Genomic DNA, 5,907 nt, shown 5'->3' with positions numbered 1-5,907 from the left:
TTCTTAGTTTTTATCCCACTCTTCGTTGTAACCTCATTCACTTATTTAGGATTATCTTCAGTGTCGCTAGGTAATGCTCCTTCTGTCCTTGTATTCTGTGATCCTGCGATTTGACCTAACTACAACTCTAAATTTCTTATGAGTAATTGTTGACTCTTCAACTCAGCTACAAACTGTGCTTGTTGATCCTTCATTGTCCACTGCAAACTATCCTTGTTGATCCATTAACTGCTTAAGCTTCTCCTTTATATTACTATTTAAAGCAGTCACCATATTATTCTAAATCGGATGTGGATTTGGTTGCACTGGTCCCTTATACTGATTTGTATTCTGTGCCTGATTTCCACCCTAGGAGAAATTAGGGTGGTTCCTCCAATTTGGATTATAGGTATTGCCAAAATTCTATTGACCCTGATAATTTGCATTCCTCACGTAGAATCTGGATTAACAGAATATGCATCTACTTTATGCTCACTACTTCCACAAACATCACACCATGCATATACCTATTGACCTACATTTATTGTAGCTGCTGGTTGAGTTGTACCAAACTTTAAGTTGTTAAGCCGAGTAGTCATATGATTCCTCATTTCTACAATCTGTGCTTGTAATGCAATGAACTGATCAACCTCCGAAATCCTTGCAACTTTCTTGGGAGAATTCCTTAAGTCTGCATGCCAATCAGGATTTCCTTGTGCAATTCGATTCAGTAAGGTATACAATTCTTCATATGTTTTCTCCAAGGATTGACCCCCTCCTACTAAATCCAATAGAATTTTTGTATTAGACTCAAGGCCTTCTATAAATGTATGCACTAAAACATAATTCAATTGATGGTGATGAGGACAACTTCTGAGAATGCCCTTGAATCTCTCCCAAGCTTGGTAGAGTTTTTCTCTATCTTTCTATCTGAAACACAATATCTCACTCCTTAATCAAGCCATTTTCTGAGATGGAAAAAATTGAATGAGGAACCTTCGAGCACTTTCTTCCCATGTAGTGATGGATTGGTGTGGTTCAGAAAGTAGCCATCTCTTTGCTTCCCCCGGTAGAGAAAAGGGAAAGAGTGTAAATTTGACATAATCAGTACTCACATCTTCAGGAATATATATGTTGCTTATCTCCAGGAAGGTTCGTAAGTGTTGTTATGGATCCTTATGTGAAAGTCCCTGAAATTCTCCTGTAGATTTCAACAATTGAACCATATTTTGTTTTAATTCCCATCAACATCCTTGTTCAGGCTTCAAGACACTGTTAGTCACAAGGTGCGTAAGTGGTATTGCCACTTCTCAAACAGGTCTTGTGATTGGTTGAATAGGAACAGATGGAGCTAGAACATTTCCAACATTTGGATCAGCAACTATAGGATCACGTATTTTTGTCATCGATCCCTGTTGAGTGTAGTATTGATCTCTTCGTCTATGATGAAAAATCACTTCTGATCTGCAAAGGGCTCTACTAACTCTTTGTCTCTAGCCAATCCAATGTTCAGCTGAACCTGCAAAATTTCAGCCACTAAAATCAAGTTTTTAACACTTAAACTTATGATCAAAAACCAAAAATTAAATAAATTTACTAATTCCCTTTGATCCACGGCAACGGCGCCAAAAACATTTTGCGTCTCTATACACACGCAAGTGTACATGATCGTGCAAGTAATATAATGACTTAGATAGTTAGATATCTTCCGTCAAGGATCAATAAACTAGAAATTTATTCAATCTTTAGTTCAAAACATTTACTATTAAGTGTTTGATTGTATTAAGATTAAGATGATTCTATAAATAAAATGCAATTTAATAAACAATAAATAATTAGTGATAACTAAAGCAAAGTAAGCAATGGTTGTAATCAATAATGATGACGATTCCAGGTTTGAGGTATAGTGAACAATCATACAATTCTCTATTCTTTTCACAGTCTAATTGGTTATCAGGTTGATGGTTCACAAGGTTTATGCCACAATCTTGGTCTCCCGACCTCAGATCTTCTATCTATTGAATGTTAAAACTGCAACTCCTGAAGATTTACAACAAATCTTCTAGATTCATGAAGCTGTATTCCTGCAAGTGAACCAAGCAAGGCTTCTAGGTATATCCTTATCCTAGAAGCTAATTCAAATCCCTTATTTTATAAAAGAATAAGAACCTTGCTCCCTAATTTCTTTGTTCTATCCTATAATTCTCCTCCCAGATTCACATAAAAATATAAATTCATTCTAATGGTGGCCAATTATTAAAATAGTAAGCTCAAGAAATTAAGAACAACCCATATGATAATCCAAAAAGAAACTATGAATAAGAATATTAAAGAGTACTCATGTTCTTAGCCTCAACCCTAGAAAGAGGGTGTTTAGCTACTCATGTTTGAATTAACCATCCAAAATAAGTAACAAATCATACCCAAATTAATCTTTGAAATAAAGAAATTCAAAAGATTGTTTATTGACCCTAAAAGAGAGAAATTTCTGTTTTTCCGCCGCTGCTCTCTTTGACAAAAAGTCCCACACATTATCTTGGATTTTTTCTTTTATAGATGGGACAAAATAGTTAAAATATTCCCGATTTATCCACCTGACGCATCGTGCCATGTCTTCTATTTCTATTTTCCATTAAAATCTGAGAAATTGCGGAGCTCAAGTACACCCCAACAATTGTAAAATACACCCTCATCGTGATGCGCCACTATCACGGTGAGCCACTAGATTAGGACAAATCATCCTCCGCGATACGCTAAACCTTCAGGTCACCACATCTGATAAACAAAACTTCTCCGCGATGCGGTGGTTTTGCAAACCTACACTGGAATTCGACCAATGTTATTTTGTTTCTCATCGCGATGCGGAGTGTCTTCAAATGAGGATTTCTTCATCCCAACTTCCCTTTTATAGCTTAATTTCAGTCCCTTGCATTCCTTTACTACTTCCATATCCTCCTTGTATCCAATTATGCATAATTCTTTATGATTTTGATCCTGAAAGTACTAATCAAATCCATAGGCACAAAACGGAATAAAAGCTGAATTATACTTACGAATTCATACAAAAGTTCTTAAACTAAGTTCAAATCTAGGTGCATATTGGTGCTTTGAGCATATAAATATGCCCAAGATCAGCTCCCCATCCCTATGGTCATTTCTGAACTTTGGTATTGGGCTAATAGCTGAAGAGGGAACTGGTACTGAAAACTTCTGACTATATTCGAGAACGGTTGCCACCCTATGACCCTATCTAAGAAAAACTATAACTACCTATGCTAGCTCTCTTATTCTCTCTTTTCTTCTTCTTAAGTTTCTGCTCTTCAATATGTTAAGCATGTACCATAAGTCTAGATATGTCCATCTTCTTAATCAACATCGCAGTCCTGCACTCCTTAACCACTCTACCTGAAACCCCAGACACAAGCTTACTCATTCTGGATGTACTTTCTGCTACTACATGGGAAGCATACCTGGATAACTGGGTGAACTTGAGGGAGTATTCTTTCACACTCATTCTTCCTTATCTAAGGTTGATGAACTCTAACACTTTGGCTTCTTTCTGGTCTAGGGGGAAGAATCTATCTAAGAAGGTCGTAGCAAACTCCTACTATTATATGGGCCCTGCATCTGTACCCCTGTCTATCTTCTACTTCTTAAACCACATATGGGATACATCTTATAGGTGATAGGAGGCTAACTCTGCACGCTCACTGGAAGTCACACCATGATACCTGTGACTTTTTAAACTTGATCAAGGAACTCCTGTAGATCCTCTTCAGACTTAGAATTGGGGAATAGGGGAGATTCATTCAGGTGAAGTCCCAAATCCTAGTTGTAGCTGAATTGGCCACTGGTTGGCTGGAATAACAGCTGGCCATTTATTCTGAGTTGTGACTAGATTTAATAACGTAGTGAATACAATCCTGAATTTTGCATAAGGAATATGTTTGTCCAGGGTATCTTCCTGAATGGGCTGAGGTGCTGACTGATTATCAGTTCTTATTTTGCTAGCTCTTTTAGAAGGCATGTTCTATAAATGAAAGGAAGAGTAGATTAGATTGTGAGTTAAATTTGAGCTCATGCTTACTTGCACGACATGAATACTAAAAGAAGGGAACTGTTCCTAAAATATCTCATAGCCTCTTGTCCATAAGTGAGGTGCACAACACACCCATGCACAAGACTCTACTTGATGTGGCTTTTCAGGCTTCCTAGGACACTGTTGAACCTTAGCTCTGATAACAATTTTGTAATTCCCCGAATATGGTACCCAGAATACTACACAGTGCTCACGACCTCAAAGGACCATAAGCTAACCCATGACAATAGCTATAACTGAGCAATGAATAATATACTGTAAATATGTAGACTATAAGCTGTAAGGCCATAAGGTTCAAAACTAAATTAATACATAATATAAAATAATGTATGTAATGGGGTATAACAATACCCAAAATTGAAATAAATTGTCTGAAACATGTTGTCGTCTGAAAGCCTCTAAACTATCTAAAAACTATGGAGTTGATAAGACATGTCCCCAACTAACTCTAAACTACTGAAATAATAAATTAATAAAATAATTATGCTATCATCAAATGATGAGGACTCACTGCTAGTCTTGCTACTGAACATCTAACCTACTAAGGATGCTCGGGAGCTTATGCTTCGAAACCTATGGTATAAAACACTATAGCCCAAATGCGTCAGTACTATTGAATGTATTGGTATCCAAGTGAGGTAAGTTGAATGCAAGGGTTCATATGCATGAGCAATAATAACTGACTGATGATATGAACATGAATGCGTAAGAAATATATGCATGAATACATAAACTGGAACTGGGGTCATGACAATACTGAATACTGATGTACTAACATCTGAGTTTACTAATACTGGGATTCTGAATAACTGAGTCAATTGATGCTATGAATTATGGAGTTTTACAGGTAACCAATATCTGAGGTTACTGGTACTATATTACTAATAACTGATAATTGAGTTTAATGATACTGAAAAACTATCTGAGTTCTTTACTGGACTGGGTGACTGTATCTGAAGTCCTAAATATTAAGAACTATCTGAGTTCTAGGTTGAACTGGATGATTGTATCTTATATTCCTAATTCTGATGGATCTAGATGAGTTCCATACTAAGCCGAGCAACTGTATTTGACAATCCTGATATCAGCAGAACTGAACTGAGTTCTATTACTAAGACTAAATCAAAAATTGAGAATGTGGGAGGTAATCATCTATCCGACATGCTCCGAATCTTAACTGGTAGGGTCTAACCTATCACCCCAGCTAGAAGGGTGTCAGTACCATGACACGGGTAAAGATAAGATGTGAGTAAACCCTCTCTGACAAGGAGCTCTTCCGTCAACCCCTCCCATAAGGAAAAGTCAAAGGAGATGTATAGTTCCTATACTTGTAGGGGTACATCTCAACCTACGATAGCTACGTCATTCTAGAATGCAGGAATTACAACTAAGGATCACACCCTTTACTGGCTAAAAGGTGACCCCTCATCCTTGGGTTCACTCAGTGTTGAATCCTACTCCCAACTAAATAGACACTGAACTGGTTTTCCTAGTTCACACTAAGCATGACTGAGCTGTTACTGATGGTACAGTTTTTTTACTGACTGAACTGAGTTCACTAAGTTTCATTGAATGATGGAATACTACTAAATTCTGTCAAGTGACAAAATACTACTGAGTCCTGCTAGCTAATTGAGTTACGAAGGTCTGAACTAAATACTACTGAGATCTGATAACTGAAAGAGATTACTGATATTATTGAGATCAGTAAGATTACTGGACTGAAATTGAATTTACTAAATTTTCCTGAGTCACATGACTGACTGAGTTCTACTGGCTTAACTGTAGTATCGTGAAAACTGACACTGGCTCTAGGCATAGAGCTATAT

The 5,907-nt window shown here is 37.0% G+C and overlaps 1 non-coding gene across 1 annotated transcript; it reads left to right on the top strand.

Annotated features, from left to right (window-relative positions):
• Nucleotides 1–831: 831 nt before the first annotated feature.
• Nucleotides 832–938, top strand: LOC124889205. Its single transcript, XR_007047814.1, has one exon. It is a non-coding gene; the product is annotated as a small nucleolar RNA R71 (small nucleolar RNA).
• The last annotated feature ends 4,969 nt before the right edge of the window (nucleotides 939–5,907 follow it).

The sequence above is a fragment of the Capsicum annuum genome, chromosome 11 (genome assembly GCF_002878395.1).
Source record: "Capsicum annuum cultivar UCD-10X-F1 chromosome 11, UCD10Xv1.1, whole genome shotgun sequence".
Taxonomy (NCBI): Eukaryota; Viridiplantae; Streptophyta; class Magnoliopsida; order Solanales; family Solanaceae; genus Capsicum; species Capsicum annuum.
The sequence above is the reverse complement of the archived record's forward strand: the minus strand, read 5'-3'. Positions and strand labels throughout refer to the sequence as shown.